The sequence below is a fragment of the Apus apus genome, chromosome 17, assembly GCF_020740795.1.
Source record: "Apus apus isolate bApuApu2 chromosome 17, bApuApu2.pri.cur, whole genome shotgun sequence".
Classification (NCBI taxonomy): Eukaryota; Metazoa; Chordata; class Aves; order Apodiformes; family Apodidae; genus Apus; species Apus apus.
In genome coordinates this window covers 8,394,023-8,412,818 of record NC_067298.1, presented here as the reverse complement: position 1 = coordinate 8,412,818, position 18,796 = coordinate 8,394,023, and the positions used below count along the sequence as shown (strand labels likewise).

The 18,796-nt window shown below is 46.5% G+C and overlaps 1 long non-coding RNA gene and 1 other non-coding gene across 2 annotated transcripts; both read right to left on the bottom strand.

Annotated features, from left to right (window-relative positions):
- Positions 1-7,667: 7,667 nt before the first annotated feature.
- On the bottom strand, positions 7,668-8,298 carry LOC127391649 (uncharacterized). Its single transcript, XR_007891099.1, has 2 exons — positions 7,998-8,298; positions 7,668-7,838 (listed from the first exon to the last, which is right to left on the bottom strand). It is a non-coding gene; the product is annotated as an uncharacterized LOC127391649 (long non-coding RNA).
- On the bottom strand, positions 8,256-8,327 carry TRNAT-CGU (transfer RNA threonine (anticodon CGU)). Its single transcript has one exon. It is a non-coding gene; the product is annotated as a tRNA-Thr (tRNA).
- Between the last annotated feature and the right edge of the window lie 10,469 nt (positions 8,328-18,796).

The window sequence follows — 18,796 nt, the reverse complement described above, 5'->3', positions numbered from 1 at the left end:
GCAGGGCATGACTTTCACACAACATTTTTGCCCAGCAGGGGCCCTTATGGAAGGAGCCCAATCCCACAAGATGTGCTCAGCTGCTGGCAGTCTGCTCCTACTTCCACTGACAGACCTTGGGTGGTAACTGGATCAGGCACATTTCAGGCAAGTCAGGAGGTACTTCCCTACCTGAGAAGGTCAGGTCTTTGGACTTCACCTCCTCTGACAAATACCTGCTGGCTGCTCTCAATGGTTTGCAGAACCCATGAGTTGGGAATGCATGACTACAGCTCCTGTCTGGATGGGAGCTGGGAAGAGGATTAGCTTTGCATTCAATTCAGGTGTAATCACCAGCATATCAAGTTGTAAAGCATCACAACTTTCACAATCCTAAAATTAAACATAAGAAGTTTGTTTCAAGCCATTTGGCAGCCAAAGGGCTAATATATTGATAACATTAGACCAATGATAGCCCAGGACAATAACTGCAGAACAATAGATTCTATCACTTCTGAAAATAGCCCCGTTTGGAAAAAAAAGAAAACATTTTTACAAGAAAGAGCCACAAACCAGATGTACTAGCTTCTTCATAGGCCTTCACAAAGGCTTTACAAAGTGGAAGACTGGCGTTATACCTCTGAAGTGGGGAGGGAGCTTCTGTGGGTGGGAAAGTGGACTGCATGTTGCTGACTAGGCCACCCTGTGGATGCAGTTTGGTCTCCTTGAATTGCATGCATTAATCTGAGTTTTTCTCTCTCAAACCTGCCCTTGCTTATGCAATACCCTTCTCTGCAAGGAGATACACTGCTCTGTTAACCTTCCAGTGCGTGGTACAAAGCAGCATGTAAGTGAGAATGGCTTCTAGCCAACAGCTCAGTATTTCAGCATCAGACCTTGTTGACAAAGAGACTGGATTGTCAGAGAAGTTAAACTTGAACACAATGTACTGAGAGAAATAACTGAAACTCCACTGATGGCACAGGCTGAAATTCACTAGTCTTCACCTGACAATATGAATCCATGCAGAGGGTAAAAAAATAATATTTTTTTTCATCAGAAAAATAGGAATAGCAAGTTTATGCTTAAAAGTTCTGAAATGTGCAAATACTGTGTACTGCAAGAACCTAGCTTCGCCTGATGTACCTCCCTCTGCAAGAGCACCAAGCAGCCAAGCCCATTAAGGATTTACAGAAACTGCAGTTCTGAGATCTTGACTGCAACCTGGTTGTTCAGCTCAGAACACACACATGGTGTCGGTGAGCTCCAGCCTCTGGTCACTGGTCAGACATGGTCTGGTTCTCTGCTTACGGGCCAAGGCTCTGCCTGTCCTAGGAACCTCTGGCAAATAGTCACTACAAGACAATGCCCCACCACAAATGAGGCCTTCATATTTGAAGCATATGTGCTTGTGTGTATATGGGGGAAGAACAGAAAATCACAGGACTAACAAGCTATGATTAAGTTCAGAAATAATGGTTTCCTGTTCAAACACAGAGCTATGTCTCCTCTTAGTACAACTACCTCATCCCCAATTGTGTCTATTAAAGACAATTACTGGGGGAGACAGATATGTGTAACCAGATGTGGAAACAACGGTCATGTTATGCACAGTGCCATATGCAGTTTAAATTCTTTGGGGCTGAACAAGTTCCATATAAAAAAATTGTGTGTGTGCATTTGTGCGAGAGGAGCAGCTGTCAATGGGGAAATCCCCTTACCCTCCTTTAATCCTACCTTCCACAATCCCCAGGGATTAAACAAATGCACTAACATTATTTACTGTAATGCACCCTCCCAGGGGGGGCTTCAGTCCATGAAATCCACTCCAGCATTTGCAAGTTCCAGTTGTGAAATAGGCTGCACACATTCTATATTTGGTAGCTTGCAAGTACTCCTTCAGTTGGGCCCGGAGTGACGAAAGGACAGGAGTCAGGAATTCAGCTCAGGGAGAGGCTCTGAGGCAGGGGGGCTGGAATGGGAGTTTCTTTCTCACTGCACAGGTTTCACTTGGGCACCAAGGCATTGCAGAGACTGCTAAGAGGGCACAGTGTTCACAACACTACACAAGATGCTTTCTTAAAATTACAGATGCTGCTACAGTATTATTCCTCCCACTGCAAGTATGAAATGGGGCTTTAAACCCAGCCATGCCAGTAAAGCCTTACGTGCCTTCAGCTTTCCTAATCCTATGATGAAATATGTGTTTGAACTTGGGTACAGTCCCAGTTAAATTAGTGACTAGGATTCCTTCAATTCAGATGCACAGTCCAATTAGGTTGTGACAGTGCGAAGTGCCCAATGCCATCTCTCTCCTAAGACCATTCGGGATCAATTAATAGCTCCAGCGCTCAGCAATACCATCCAAAAGTTTCAGGCTGTTGCTCCCAAGAACCCTCTGACATATCTGCAATGCCAGCTGATTACTCCATCTCTTTTTGAGCTTCCAGTCTAAGTTTATTATAGCTTCTTTGAAGATAGTAAACACTAAATTCTGTATTAGGTTGTCCTTGCCTTGAATTTATATACAGTTTAAATTCTTTAACTTAGGTGACTGTACCAGCTCCACAGTACAGTTTCAATTACTTTACTGCCACAAAGGAGATGGCAAGGCACAGCCACAAAGAGCAGTACCCTGAAGAAGCCACTGCTGTTAGTACAGGTACAAGTTTGGCCCTGGGTCTTTAGGCAGCAGCAAGCAGTACAAACTTGAAAGGCAAAGGAGTTTCACAGAATCACAGAATGGTTGTGGTTGGAAGGGACCTCTGGAGGTCATCTGGTCCACCCCCTGTCCTACTCAAGCATGGTCACCTAAAGAATTCTGTCCAGCATTATCCATATGGCTTTTGAATATCTCCAAGGATGGAGACTCCACTACCTCTTTGGGCAACCTGTCCCAGGGCTCAGTCACACTCACAGTAAAAACCTCCTGTACTTCAGTTTGTGCCCACTGCCTCTTGTCCTGTCTGTTGTTGACACTTTCTGCACTGCTGACATGGTGTCCCAGACTAAAACCTGGCCTTGTCACCACAATCACCAGGTAGTGGAGCTGTGTTGTGCTGAATGCAAAATAAATTGTTCTCCATAATATGAGATTAATATGAAGACTTGTAGTTCAGAAAGTATATTAATCCAACATCTGACTCTGGTCCCATCACACTGCCTTTACAAACATAATTTCATCAGTTCCAGTATAATTGTTTTTCCAATTTACACCAAGGCCATAATAAAAGCTACATTCATGTTACTGCCCTTCATTCTGCAACAGCTTGTTCACTACACCCAGTGGCAAATGCTAGAGCATACTCACATGGGCGAGAGACCTCCCCTGCACAAACCTTCCAGGCCTGGGCCCTGAGTATCTCTTTCAGGCAGTTTACAGTCAGAAACATGAGTAAGCACCTGAGAGAGAAAGGAAGGGAGCAAGCCTTCTGTGAACAGCAGGAGCTGTGCTGCTGAGGTAAAACAGACTGTGGAGGAGATGAGATTAGAAATCCTCCATCCATCCCCCTTGCTCCTCCTTCACTGAATAATTGAAGTTTGTTTCAGACACACTGCCTGGAGCTTCCGCTGGCACCTCCTGGGCTTCACAGAAGCAGTCACTGCCATTCAGCACCACTTTTTCAACTTAAATTCTGTTTTCATGGGTTCCCTTGGGAAACCAAAGCACTGAGCAGTGCTCCACACTATGACTGACACGCTGTCTCCTGGGTGCTGCAGAGCTCATTCACAAAGTCCTCCTGCCCTAGCTCTCAGAGGAGCAGTAGCAGCATCCTGTGCTGACCCTTCATTCATCCTGGCCAGGGAAGCACACCTGGGCCTTTTCATTAGTGTCTAATTATAGATTTTTTAATAATATCCTCCAGACTAGACCTCATCTCTAAGAGTGGCTACTCCCATACCACAGCAACAATACAACAGGGGTCCTCATGGAGGAATATCACATTTCTGGAGAGAGGGACATCAGCAGTTCTGCCCCTTGAACACAGAAGAGGAGACTGAGTTTGTCTTTCCTACAGTTGCCAGAGAGTTTTCAAGGGGGAAGAAAACCTTCATATTTCCTCTTTCATTGTTGTTTTAAAAATTATTGACTATCGCAGCATTCAGGGGCTTGCCATTCACCAGCACATACCTGCTCCTCCAGCAGAACAAATTGAGTGATTTCTGTTTCTGCTCTAGCCTCGGCATGCAGACAGAAACATTTTTTATTCATCAGTGGTAAAAGGCTACAGCCATTTGACTTTAAACACAGACATGCTTCTGGGCTCTCTTCCAGGAAGTCTGTGTCACCCAGGCTCTAGATCGATATGTTTGTCTGCAAAGTCACCCTTTTGATCTGTAATTTTTCATTTTGACACAAGAAATGCCTTTTGGTGAGACTTCAGCAGTCCATTAAATTCCAGGCATAATGGAAATGGGAATCACATTGCTGTAGCCATGTGAAGATTTCCACAGTATGGGGTTTATTTACTCATGGGTTAATTTACTCAGCCATATATTTGGGATTCAGACAACACTGCAAATACTGTTCTCCTACCTCATCTACCACCGCTGCTTTCCCCCAGTTGTTTGTTGGTGGTCTCACCGGCGCTCACAGCTTTACACAATACTTTGTACATTCAGATGTCTAATCTGCAAAAAAGGCTCTAGCAGCCCCATCTTGCACAGGCTGAGCATCCTCCCAGCCTGGCCCCAGCCCCTGCCCTGCACAGGGAGGGCCCTCCCCAGCACATGGCCCAGCTGGCCCCGGCAGCCTGCCCGGCCCTGGCACACCGCTCCCTTTGCACAACTCTGAACATGTATTTTCTTTCGAAGTTCAAGGTTTCAGAGCTTGGGTTGTTTGGGTTTGTTTTGGGTTTTTTTCCTCCTTTTTTTTTTTTTTTAAGAAAAAAAAAACACAAACTCAAAAAACCCCAAAACAACAAACTGTCAGCAGTCCCATGGAGGACTGGGGGGTACCCAAAAAGCAGTATTACTGACAATCCAATGCTTTATTAAGAGGGCAAGCAGGTCTGAACAGCCCTTGGGACAATCCCCCTGCCCGGCTGCACGCAGCCCTGTGCAGATCTGCACAGGGCTGTGGAATGACCTCACCACTATTTCTGAACCACAGACACAGCTCCTCCTGTGTTGCTAACACACTGGTTTTCAGTTGCTGAAGTTTGACCCTAGGGAGGACGCGACAGACACTCAGGAGAGTTGCAAAGCACTGAAAATGTTATTGTAATACAACCAAAGAACATTATGCTATTAGTCCCCATCCACATCTTACCTTTCAAAAGCAAGCATTTGCTGCCAGCCTCTCAAAAATACACACAATTCAGAAATGCTGCTGTTATAATTGGTTCATTTTTACACGTATTTTAAAGGAGTCATGAAGATGTCTGGATTCTGAATAACTGGTTTGTCAAACCAGAAAGACCAGGAAATTCCGTATCTAAATATGGCCAAGATTTTCAGAAGTAACATATATTGCAAGTACACTAATTGTAATATGTTTTTATTAGGTTACTAAAAGGGGCTTCATTTTAATCCTCATTTAATAACTCCTCATTTAATAGAGGTGTCATATTCAGAGGGAGGCTGGTCAGTATTTTCTGGAGTAAAATCAAAGACCTTACAGCAACTCAAATGGGGCACCTAAAAATTATTATGCTTTTGGTCAGGACTTGTGTCCAAAATAAACAACTCTCCCCCATCCACCAGAAAAAAACTCAAATCAAAACCATCTCCAGCACAGCTATGATCAGATCATGAAGTTCATTGGCACTTCAGGACTTTAGCTATTAAATTAAAGCCAAAATCAAATTTATTGCCCAAGTAAGTAAGAAGAGGGGCCGTGAATTTGGGAGGTGAGAGATGTCATCTGCCTTGAGACAACCCTGCTGTGCCAAGAGCTCCCACTAAAATTTGTGAAGGGGCAGAGACAACAGAGAGGGGGATGAGGAGAACCAAAAGCCCCAGCAGTGCCCACATGATGAGTCAGGAGGGAGCAGCAGAACCAGCTCTGCTTAGATTGCTGAGCTTTTTGTATGCATTTTTTTTAGGCTGGACTTTGCTCACACACAGGGTCATCTGACACAGTCTTGTTAGCTTGAGCAGATCTCTGCTAATCTACATCAGTTGGGGTGTAGTTGTTGATTTCCAGCTGTGTTAACAGACTGCTCCTGTCCCAAGTAAGGCAGCACAGCACACGCACCAGGTGACAGAGACACTTGTGGGGCCAGACTTTCACAGCCTGAGCTCCTGCTGCAGGAATTCCCTCAGCTACCTCTAGTACCCTGCAGCACCCACTCCTGCCTGAGCCAGGGCTGTCTGGAGTTTGATTCAGCACAGCATCTTGCCCTGGTGCAAACCTTACATGTACACCCAGAGGCACAGCTCTATTCCTTCTGATAAGCCAACAAGAACTTTTCAGAGGCAAACTGCTCTGAAAGCTAGATCTGTTGAAATGCGTTATGTATAGCAAGGCTTCCACTCATTCTTTGCTGAACAGGTACACCTCCGTGGCTTCCTCTGGACTTTCTTGACTACTACAACCAACACATCATTTTTCAGTTGTACTTTGAGGGTGAGCAACTACAGGACTCTGCTGTGCTGGGCAAAGACAATAGGCCTAAAAAGATGGTCCTGAAGAGTGGCAGAAAATACCTGTTCCCTGGGATCATTGTGCCTAGAAGACAACATGGTACACAGAGAACTGTGTGTTACTGAACAGAAAGGATTCAGGCAGGTGAGCATGTTCCAAGAGCAAAGGTGCACAACAGTAGCGCTGGTACAGAGCTTCTCTGTGGGCTCTGGGAGCTGGGCAAAGAGCCTGGGAAGGACCTTCCTCATAAGGCACCCGGAGCTAGAAGCAACTATTCCAGTTCTGCAGAGCCTGGAGTTAAGCAATTGGTGGGCTGCCTGGATGCCTTATGGCCACAGGGAAGAACAATGCCAGAGCTTTACTGAAATAACTGGCTCTGAGTCCTGGGATCATGGCACACATTTGGGGAAGACTCAGCTGCTCAGGTTTATGGGATGACAAGCTTGTTTCAGGGAGGACTTCAGTTTCACAGTTGGTTTCAACCAGAAACAAACCCACAGAATTCTGACATTTTCTGCAAAAGCTGCAAGATGGCTTTTGAATCATTAGGAACAGTGTGGTTTGACATTCTGATGTGAGAGGCTGTAGAATAAATAAAAAAATAACTCAAGACAGTCAAAATAGGATGCTTCAAAAGTTGGGACTTTCATCCTCAAAAGCCTGTAGTAAAGCTGTCAGGATTTTGACAGCATCACATTTTCCAAGTAAAATGGTGTCTTATTTTTTTTCTGAACAAGTTCTAAACTGCATGCCCTGCTTTTATACAAAAATGAACTGTGGCCTTTTTTTTTGTGACTCGTTAATAACATACTGTGCAACTGTTTTGTGCAAACTTCCCCAAACACCTCAACACACACACTTTCAATACCTACTGAGAAGCACACCCAGCCTCTTACCCTGTCAGTCCCACACTAAGTGTGGCACATGAAACAGCAAAACCCAGCTTTTCCTAAGCATCAAAGGAGCAGCTTGTTTTTTTGGAAAAGGATCCCCAGCTCTTCCCAAATATGACTATTGCAATTTTGCAATGTAATGACTCTACTCTTTACATATTTTAAGCTGTCTGAAAGCACTAACAATCAAAGTGATGTTACACACGTGCAGAGCTTTGCACAGCTTTATGTATTAAGAGCCAAGCAATCAAGATTAGTTCTGGTGTAAATGGTACAACTGCACTAAGCTTTCCATAGCTGTGTTATGTTATTCCAGGATTTGGCCTCCTTCTACCGTTTAAGGGCTCTGTATGTGAGAATTCCATCAAAACCAGCACCTACAGAGAAAGTAAAAGCCAGAGGGGTTCAGTGCTTCTAGGTTCAGAAAAAGCAACCCCTCCTGCAGAAGTGGTTTCTGCTCCCTTGGCACAAGCGTGCGAGCACGTCCACACCGGGGCAGGAGGGTCCTGCCAGCCCAGGGGTTGCTCGGAGCTCACCCGCGGCTCCCCGTCCGCCCTGGGGGGCTGCGGCCACTCACTGCCACCCCGGGGGACATCACGGGGACGTCGGCCACTTCCCTGGTCTTAGTGCCCGTCTCACGCGATCCGCGGCCGCTCCGCCGCGCTGGGCTGCCCCCGGTCGCACGTCGGAGCCGATCTCCGATACCGGGGGCCGACAGCAAAAAGGGGCAGCAAACAAGGCAACATCCGCGGCCTTCCCGGGACGGGGCTGCCAGCAAACTATACCGCCTCGGCAGGCACGGACGGGGTTCGAACCCGCGATCTTCGGTTTACGAGACCGACGCCTTACCACTTGGCCACCGCGCCTGACGGGCTAGCGACACCCCCGCGCCGCCAGTGGAACCCACCGGGGGCAGCGGCCCCGGAGCCGCGGCCGGCGCGGGCCCCGCCGGGACGGGCCCCCAGCCCGAGCAGGGCAGCGGCTGCAGCACGGTGGGACGGCGCAGGGACGCCCGCCCGCCGGTGCGGTTGGCGGAGGTTCCGGCAGGCACGTGCGGACGCGAAGCAGGACCCCGGGAAAGGGCCGGGCCCTACGGACCCGCCCCGGGCGGCGGGGCGGGAGCACGGGCGGGTCGTGCCCCGGCGCGTCCCCCAGCGGCGGCCGCGGAGCGCTGTGGCCGCCCTTCCCAGCCCACGGAGCTCGGCTCTGCCCCTCCGGCGAGATCCCGCAGAAAGTCCCTTTTCTGCCGGCGCCGCCCGCGGTCCCCCCGGGACTGACCCTTCCCGTCAGGTTTCGCCGGCACCAGGAAAAAAAACCCCAAACAAACATGAAATTACTGGTGGACACCTGTTTTTCTTCCTCCTGCTTAACAACTGTTGCTTCTCTTGAGAGACTAAAGCTGTGCATCCCGACAGAAACACGGAGTTGCTCAAGGAAACAAATAGTAGCTATTTTGTATGGAAAAAAGACTACCCAGAAGCTGATACGTTCAGCCCCGTTGCTCTCCGGGCTCTGCCACCTGCTAACCAGAGGGTGCTGGCTCCATCTCCCAGTTCTGGGGGTAGGGAGGTTCCCCCCCAGAGCAGGAGCAAGCCCTGCCCGCAGGAGGCGCGGCCCCGTCCCGCGGTGGGACCCCCGCAAGGCCCGGCTGGGGCTGTCCCTGCCTCCCATCACTCTGTGCCAAGCAACAGCGTTTCCACCCCTTCCCTTGGGACAATATCAAGCAATCTAACATGGGTTTGTGTCAGGAAGTATTTCCTGATATTCAGACTGAATTTTCACATTTTACTTCAATCCCATTATCTTCTGTTTACATAGTAAAATCATAATAGCATAAATCATAAATACAATACTACATTATTAATATTTCCTCCTTTGGGTTTCCAGCTACCAAATATTTAGTCTTATGGCTAATGCTTGGTTAAAGCCCAAGAAATGAATCAGCTCTCATTTTTATCACCACTAGCTGTAGGGCAGGAGGGAAGCATTTGAAGGATGTGGTTTAGAACCATTATTTAGCTTTGCAGTGAATTTTTCCTCCCTGGTTGCTAGCTTCCAACCATTGCCGGGCAGCAGAAAGTAATCTGGTTATTTTTTGACTTACATATGCCTTCCAAAAAACATAAACCAAACCTAATAATATTCAGGCACAGTAAGAATCCACTACCACTCTGACATAATACAATCCCTCTTTTTACTTTATACCTAGGATTTTGTACCCAGGCTGTCTGTTTGACCAGATCCGAGTTACACAATCCTTATTACAAGAGTACACGCTGCCTTTGCAACGTGCTCCTTCCACAAATCAATAAAACATACGAGGTCTGAACAGCTCATTCCAAAGAGGAACACCTGCTTTCCTGAGGCGTATTCACACTTTTAAGTGTTAATATCAATATTGTGCCAACTATTTCCAGGCAGGTCTCTGATGCTAAAGTTTACTGTTTTGATGCTACAATCACTTGGGAAGCCAGCACCCCACCGGTGCCCAGAGTAACTCAGCCGAAAGCAGCAGGGTGGCAGGAGCTGGTGGGGTTACAGAACTCGCGGCTGTTTTTCAGCCACGTCCTGTACCCACCGCGGCCCTGGACTTTGCGTTTCAGGCAGACGGTGTTGAACCACATCCCAGCCCTCTGCACACAGCAGCCCTGGCAGCTCTCTCCCCTCCTCCCTCCGCAGCTCCGGTGATGTGAAGAGCCCGGCCGTCCTCTGCTGGGGAAAAGCTCCGCTGCACCCACCGCCCGGCCCCGCTGCTCCCCTGCGGGGGCCTGGGGGCTTCAGGGCTGCACCTTGAACACACACTTTTCCTGGAATGAAAGCCAGCTCCTTTGCTTCAACGCAGCCCTCCCCAAACATGTGTGCTGTGCACAGCCAGAGCTCGGCCCCTCAGCCCATGCTTGGAGCAAAGAGGCTGAAGGAGAGGCTTGGGGAGTTGTTGTTTTTTTCTGTCATACAGGACAAGTACTCAGGAGACCGGGGGATTATTGAAGGGCTGAGAGCAACCCTGCCCAGTGACCATTCAGATTTTAAGTAGCAGCCTGAGCACCTTAAGAAAAAACACACAGTGGCCAAGAGAGACAGTGTTTCACAAAACACAACCTGCATTTTTCTTCTGTTACAGTACAACAGGGAAAAAAGTGAGCACAGCCTTTCAGCAGTTTAATTCCTTCTACCTCATTTGGTGCCACAGCCCAGTTATCCGTTCTTCTCCCTTTCCCTTCAGAAACAGCCTGTACCATAAGTTGCAAGCCTTATGTTACACGCTATCGCATCAAAATATTGACTACCTCTGTTAGCAAGCTAAGGCACAAAGCTCTCAGTGTGAGGGATGAGGGTTTAAGCACTATGTCAGAAGATATGCTTACACCTTATCACTGCAAAGTTGTTTTAAAATCACCATTAACCCAAATAGTTATGGTTATACATCTGGGGCAAACTTCAATTTACTAGTCATATGCTCTAACCCCTTTTTGCATCCAAAAAGCAGCTGGCTCCAAGGACAAAACTCACCCCGAATTATGCAAGCTAGGAGAGTCCCTGCTGCATTATGTGGGTCAAAAGACAGTGGAGCAACACTTTCCAGATCCCAAGCCCGCCATCACAGATCCAGGAAAACATTGTAACATGGGCCATGAAGAGCAGAAAGCAGAACAAAGGAAAGCATCAAAGCCACAGCTTTGAGACTGCTATGCTGAACAATACATATCTGCCAAGACATGAGGAGATCAGAGCCTGCTGCCAGACTACAGGAGCTGGCCCATGTACTCACTCAGTGCTCATATGAGATGTATTTCCTCTTTGTAACAGCTCCCCTTGCCAACATCCAAGTTTTCAGGAGTCAGAACTCCTGCAACCTATTTCCTACTTTGCTACTGTCTCATTTAACCTCTGTCTGGCTTCAAACACCATGTCCTTTCCTTGCTTTCCCCCTAAAAGGTAAAAGCAACATAACAATCACCTCTAAGGGAGTTGTGAGCTTTAATTCCTGGCTGCAAAATGACCCTAGGTTTTCAGATCTCTCCCCAGCACAGTCAGAACAGCATAATTTGTTAGAAACTATTACAGACTTTGAAATACATAGTGTTGATGTACTTCTATGCCCAGAGTAACAGCTAATTTATCTACCCATGTGCATTTCTTGTGTACCAGTGAGCAACTGATTTGGAAGTAGGTCAATAGTACAGCATGCTAGGCTGAGTTATGGGAACAAAACTGAACTGTCTCTCAGGTAAAGTTGTTTAGCGTACACAGTTGTTTAGCATACACAGCTTTGAGCCTGCTGTTATAAATCTGAATATCCAACATCTCACTGCCATGAGGAATCTGGGGAAAACCTGAGAAGATAACATGCAGGTAGGTTACTCCATGGATTATTTATACACTGTCTTTGCTCTGATTCCCCAAATGTCTCTACCTACTGGGGGAAAAGATGCCCAGCAACTACACGGAACAATACTGTAAAAGATGTATCTATTAGGTTTAGAAACTACTGACAGCCTAATCAAAGCAGTTTGCACACTGTGATCATTCAGAGATCGCCAAAATGCTTTTTAAAGGAAAACATTTGCCTTGCAAGGTTTGAACTGACTTTTCAAACTTCCCGTTACCCTGCTCTCTTGACTCGAGCCCAGCTGGATGCAAAGAGCTAACCACGTTAGACTCTACATTTTAAGCAATACACCACAGGCCTGCTGCTCCTCTGCTTCACACCCTTCACCATTGCTCACACTTGTGCAAAACTCTTAATTTTTTACACCTGATGAAGAAGCAGGTGGTAGCAGTAGCTTTTCAGGATAAAACGTGAAAGCTGCTGAAATCAGCCGTGGAAGCGCAGCTGTGAGCCCCCCGCAGCCACGGCAGCGGGGCCGTGTGGAGCTCCCAGGCCGGGGCCGCCACCCGCGCGGCTCCGGGAGCCGCTTCACCCCGGCAGCCGCCCCGCAGACAGGCCCCGTTTTTCCCAGTGAGAAGCACCCAGCACTTCTGCAGGCTGACTGGGGCTGCACCTCTCTCAGCAGCGTTTTCCCAACCCTCTTTTCAGAAGCCCACGGGCACCAGAGGCAGGGCTGGCCGTCCCCGCAGCGACCGCCGGCGCGGCCTTCCCCTCCACGCAGACCGGCAAAAAAACAGCCTTGAACCCGAACAGCTCATCACTTACTGGTTACTTTTTCACTCTAGCAGTTAAAACGAAGGCCAGAGAAGAGGCCAGTGAGTCTGGCAGCTCAAACAGAAGGTTAAAAAAAAATAATTACCTCAGAGTCTTGCTCGAGAGGACCTGGCAGCACCGGCGCATCCTCCTCTTCCCGCCTCACGCAGGGCCCGTTTCGGTGGTGATGGCGACGCGGCAAGTCCTGCGCTGAGCCTGCAGCAGTCCGGGGGGCTCCTTTTCTCCCCGGTCCCCCCACACGCTGCCCCGGGATGGGCCCCGCTCCTTCCCCGCCGCCGCCCGGCCCGCCCCGCGGGGCTCGAGCGAACGCACCTGCGAGCGGGAGCCGCGCGGGCCGGGGGCGGCAGGGACAGCCCTCCCCCTGCCTGAACCTCCTCTCTGCAGCCCGGGGGCCTCTTGCCCTGCCTGAACCTCCTCTCTGCAGCCCCGGGGGTCTCTCAGCACCAGCACCAGGCCCCCCTGGGGACGTGGCTTCAGGCTGTGGCCTCCCCGCCACAGCTCACTGCTCCCCAGGAAAGGAGTCAGGGCACACGCTCGTTAGACACGCGGGTCAGCAAATAATTGTATTTAAGTCAGATTACAAAGCTGGCTGCAAATCCTGCAAACAGCTCACAGCTGGAGTTCCCATCCGCTGAGAAAGGGGAGCGCTGTGGGTGTTGAGATTAATGGGTCAGTCCTGGGGAGCTTCAGCATTTTGTACTCCACAAAGCTTCTGGAAATTTAACATAGTTGTGGCCATCAGATAAGGCACATACTGAGACAAACTCATTCCCTAGAGATACCTGTGTAACTCGGCCAGAGCTCGTGAGGCTGGCTTTCAGGCAGGCAAGAGCAGAACCGTGCAATCCTTCCTACACGAAGCACAGAAACAGGTGGGTCTACACAGCATGTGCCAGGCAAGGAGGGACATTGACTCAGTCACCCATGACAGACAACTTTTTAGTCATGCAGGGAAAGCAAATAATTTATTTACATATCTGATTGTACATGACAGCTACCTGAAAAGACCCACATTAGCAAGGACAGCTTCATTGTCCCCAGAAAGTATTCCAAGAAAATACAGAGAAAATAGTCTAATGGCACATTGCAACAGTACTGACATCACTTCAGTTGTGTTGTGAATCACAGAACAAGATTCAAAATAGTCATACGCCACTTTTGCTGGCTGCCTTTTTCAGGTTTTTTCAGTAACAATGTAGTGAGTGGACTTTGCTCATTTTCATACCGAGCAGCTTTTGAAGTCAAAATTAAAACTACCTCCTTACTTCTAAGGCAGCTTTATAATCTGTCAAGTGAGGGACGAATTAAAAAATTCTGCTCCACGAGAATGGAATCCTTCAAAGATCAAAGCTCTGTGTTTTGGAAGATGTAAGGGATATTGATGATTTCTTTCTTGTGACTTACCAGGGCCTGGTGGATGTTGATAGACCACAAGGTGTAAGAGAGGGAACAATTCAAGCATCTCACCAGATGAGGGGGTCAACACTCAAGAAATGAAAACACCAGGTCAGTAAGAGCTGGTGGGAGGAAAGGACGTTTCCAGGACCCGGTCATCAATCGTCAGTTACAAATGGCCCACTCTTACCATGCAGCTATTTAGCTTCCCACATGCTGCAGGACTGCTGTGCTACAAACCCCCAAGGGAAGTTAATTCCACAGTTGCCAAAATATGAAAAGTGAGTCACTCAAATCTGCTCAAATCTGCTGGAGCAAGATCTCCAGTCAGGCAGATCCAGGGTCCATCCTCATGAAAAGCTACTACAGAAGCAAGGAGGAAACAAGTGATCCAAAGCACTTCCCCCTCTCCAAGAAGGAGGATCTATGAACTGGTAATGCTATTTCTCTTTCCCTTTCAATAGGCAGAGTAAACCACTCCCACAAAAATAATCCCAGAACTGAATTTAACCTGAAATTGGCAATATGTTCAAGTGAGATTTTGGTCTGATGTCCATTTCAAGTATAAAAAGAAGCAAATTTGCTTTAGTGTGAATAAAACCAATAATTTTCAAGTCAGGATGGCAACATTTGCTTAGGTGTTTTATTATTTTGAATTAACTGAAACCAGCAAGTGGATAGAATTTGTCTCATAACGATACCAGAACAATAAATCTGGTGAGTGTGTATGTGACATTACCTTACAAAAGAGACCAGCCATCTGACACAACATTTCTAAAAGACAAAGAACTGCTAATTATGTTAAATTTCATTTGCTACATAATTTAGAACATGACCTAGTGCTTCTAAAAAAACCTGTACAAAATGAGTATTTTTTACATCTCAGAGGCACATGAATACAAACTGATCTATTTTATATATACACATGTACATCACATGAAAACTAGAGATAAAGATCAAATGAAAAAAAGTCTATATAAAAAGTGCCCAAAACAGGAGATAAAATGTGAAAATAAAATGTACCTTCACAACAGAGAAGTAAAAGGCACAAGTACTAAAATATGTAATCATGCAAAAAATTATGAAGTACCGTCTGTGCAACAAAGCAAAACAAATGACCCCCACAACTGATTTAGCAGTAATTCTCAAAATATCCCAGTATTTAAACATACTGTCAGTGCAACACTTACTGCTCTGTAGCATACTAAAGGCTTGAAATGACATTCAACTCTTGGTTCCCCTTCTGACATCCTTTCTCCAAAGCAAGAGTAATTTAGCTATGGATAAGGTATGGAATAGTATGGGGCTGATGTTGGGGAGAGTAAGATCCACACTGCAGCTGCCTGGGTGGAGGAGTAACCCTGCTGCAGCCCTTCCCATGTGATGACTGAACGTGTCCCTGCCAGGACAATCACCTCCTTGCCCTTCACCAGGACACAACGGGCTAAGGGAGGGTTTGCCAGGGTGAATGTCACTCTGCTGAGAATGGGGATGCAACAGCTGGAAGCTCAGAGGTCACACCTGCACTTCTAACAACACCCACATAAAAAAGAAACACACACCCCAGCAGTAGGTGTCCAAATGATACCAAAGAAGTCCACATTTGTTAACATATGTTTGCATTAGGTTTAAGCTTTAAATAATCTCTCTCTACTTACATGATGGAATAGGAACTATTCTCACAGTTGAACAAAACTTCCAGGCTTAAACCAGTAAGCAAAAAAGAAAATAAATAGAAGCTTAAGGAACATAATGTAGCACTGTCAGCTGGCTCCACAGTGTGACAAACTACTGTATAGTGACCCCAGGTGCTGATGTCTCTATCTTAAAGGGCTGCTCTCATCATCCATATGGGATGCTTGTTGAGCTAAACTAGCAGGGCTGTGCCTGGCAAACATAAGGGACAGCTACACAGAATCAAGGCAAAACTTGGGACATCCCAGTGCTGCCTCACCTGGATGTACTAGAGGCTTATTCACCCCACGTGCTTGCACATAATGAGAAACAGCAACATCATTTTGTCATGTAGATGTGATACAGCTTGTTTTCAGGACCACACAAAAGGTGTGGACAGGACTGGCCTGGTATAAAGACAGGGCTAAAATTCTTCATTTCAGTAGCTAAAGCTGTACTGAAGCCAAGAAAATTGTTTGTCCCTCCCATCTGCTCCAAGTGGCTGCCCCAAGGCACACACTCTTGACAGTGGGACCAGTGGCTGGGGTCAAGACCAAGAGGGTAAATGTCAAGAGGATACACACTGGGGAAGAATCCCACAAATAAATTACTCTCTTGCACATCAGAGCAACTCCCAGTGCATTATGCAGGTTTACAGGATTGAGACCTAACAGTGCAGTCCTTATCAAACTCTAAAAGCATATGTAGCAATTCATTAAATAAGAAACCCACACCACGCCATGTCCTTCAACAGCAAAATGCTCCTAGGATCAATATTTTGGATTGAAAAATATTGAGAAAACAACCCTGAGGATGCTGCAAAGGAACAAAACGCCAGCAACTGCTCAACTATATCCTTTAAAATCAGCTCTGCTACATCACTTTTCATGCTTCCTTCACAATGTTCCTTGAGTAACAAATGACATCATGAGAAGGCAAGCACTGCTACTGACACCAGAGCCAATACCAGGAACTGCTCAGTTAAAGTTTGAGTCAGTTTTCACTCAAGTCAATATAAGCCAAGCCACTGATTTGGCAAGTGTTTGATCAGCTGATACTTCCTTCCTTCCTTGGAAAAAATCCCTCAGACCACACCATCCAGCATTTGTTTTAAGAAAAAACCACTGTATATTCACTGCCATTAAAGAAAAATGAGTACTCATTTATTTGTAAATCCTAGTTCTTAGATTCATCACATGCCATTAGCACTAGGATGCAGAGACTGCTGAGCAGTGCCTGACTTCGGCAGCCACAATGTGTGTTTCTGTGTCAGCTTCCAAGCCTTCAATTACTAGCCCAATTAGGCAGCCCAAATATTGTAGGCCAAGATCCTCCCTGGAGAGCAATGCAGTTCTACCTAAGTACACATTGAGTTGCTGCATTCAGACAGCAAAATATTTGTTGATGCCACTTATCTTTGAGAATTATTAATGCTGTGTTCAGCTCCCACAGAGCTGGCTGAGAAACATCTGAATTTCTCCCAAGACCATAAAAGGAAGGTTTGTCTGCAAGTGTACTGGATTATATGTTTTTTTGAGACTTGCTATAGATTTGCATATTAAAAAGTCTGTCACTCTTGCACTTCGAAACATGACAAATTCTCAACCAGCTTGAGTCTTCAATAGAAGTTAGTAAAAAAGCTGAAAAATACTCTTTTGATGTCAAGGTAGTTTTGAAACAGCATCACACTCCAAAACCAGTATTAGGCAGCAGCTGAAGACTGATGTCTGGAGGGAAGCAGACAGTACTGGAAAAATCTTGAGAGACTACATTTCAGGTACTCTTAAATTCAAGTCCTGAAAGAGATATTTTTCCTGCAGTAGCTTGTGTGTGGGATTAGCCTGACAGGGGACAGCTTCTTGTCAGAAGCAAGTAATTTTTTCACTGTACAAAACACCTGCAGTGGTTTGCAACTGGTTTGACCAGAAGATCACTTAGCTTTTCAGAACCTGCAGTACAGTCAGCTATGGAGCAGATCAAGATACAGTACCTTGGACTGTGTTTACATCCCCAAGGGTTAAATGAGAAGCACAATTTTGACACAAGAATGTTTTCTGCATTTAACTATTGCTAGAATGACACAATTCTGTGTTTGAAGTTATTTACCCGGGGAAGTGAAGCTATTGTTCCACCAACAGTAGCACAGACACAGAGCCAGACTCTACTTCCCCAGCTGGGCTGTGAGCACAAAGGAAACCCACAGTAGATAAATAGGAACTATCAGAGAATAGACACTAAAACCGGTGCCTCCTTATCTCCCACATCTCCTCTCTGCTCTGCCAATGTGTGTGTCTGGCACTTGATCAAAATATGCACTCTGCAATGTTGATATCAGATTACTCTTCTCCCTGCCCAAGTGACCCATCAGGTGGTCCCTAATCACCAAGTTGCCTTCATGTCATAAAACTTGACAACTTCTTTTCTGGGATAGAAAGGTTCTCCAAGGCTTGGACTGTAAGACAAGTTGGTCTAATATCTGTAGTTACTGTAGTTATTCCAGCTAAGATTGCAATTACTAATTAGTATTTTTAGAGGTGCATACCTCAGAAGAAAATATATCTGCCAGTGAAATTTGGCTCCCACCTGCACCTCACATTTGTCAAACACAGCAAGTGTCTGGATACGTATTTGATTGACAACAGAAAGCAGCACCGTGTCGAGGGCCCTACAGGAGCAGTACAACTCCTTTATGCAATAAAACAAAGCTACGAACACCACCAACACGGTGGTAAGACAACTCTTCGAATGCAAACACTGAAGGAAGGAAGAGCTTCTAAAGCAGTTGGGTGCAGAGCTAAAAAGGAAGTTCTGCAAGTCTTTAGAAAAATCCGCTGCTAGGTTCCCTTGGCTAGTACACTGCTTTCAGGATTTCAGCCCGATTTAGTGACTATTTGTCAATAGTAGTGACTATTTACCTCTTTCAGATAATTACCTGGACTAAAACTTGGCTGTCATTACAGTTGTGTCTTCTGTTCACGTCCACAGGCTCTGTGGTCTCCGTGAAGTAAGCCAGGCAATCTGCTTCTCAAGTGCTCAGCATTATTTTCAGTGAAATAATCTTCAACATTTGCTGATGTTCCACAGGAACAGTTTTAGATTATT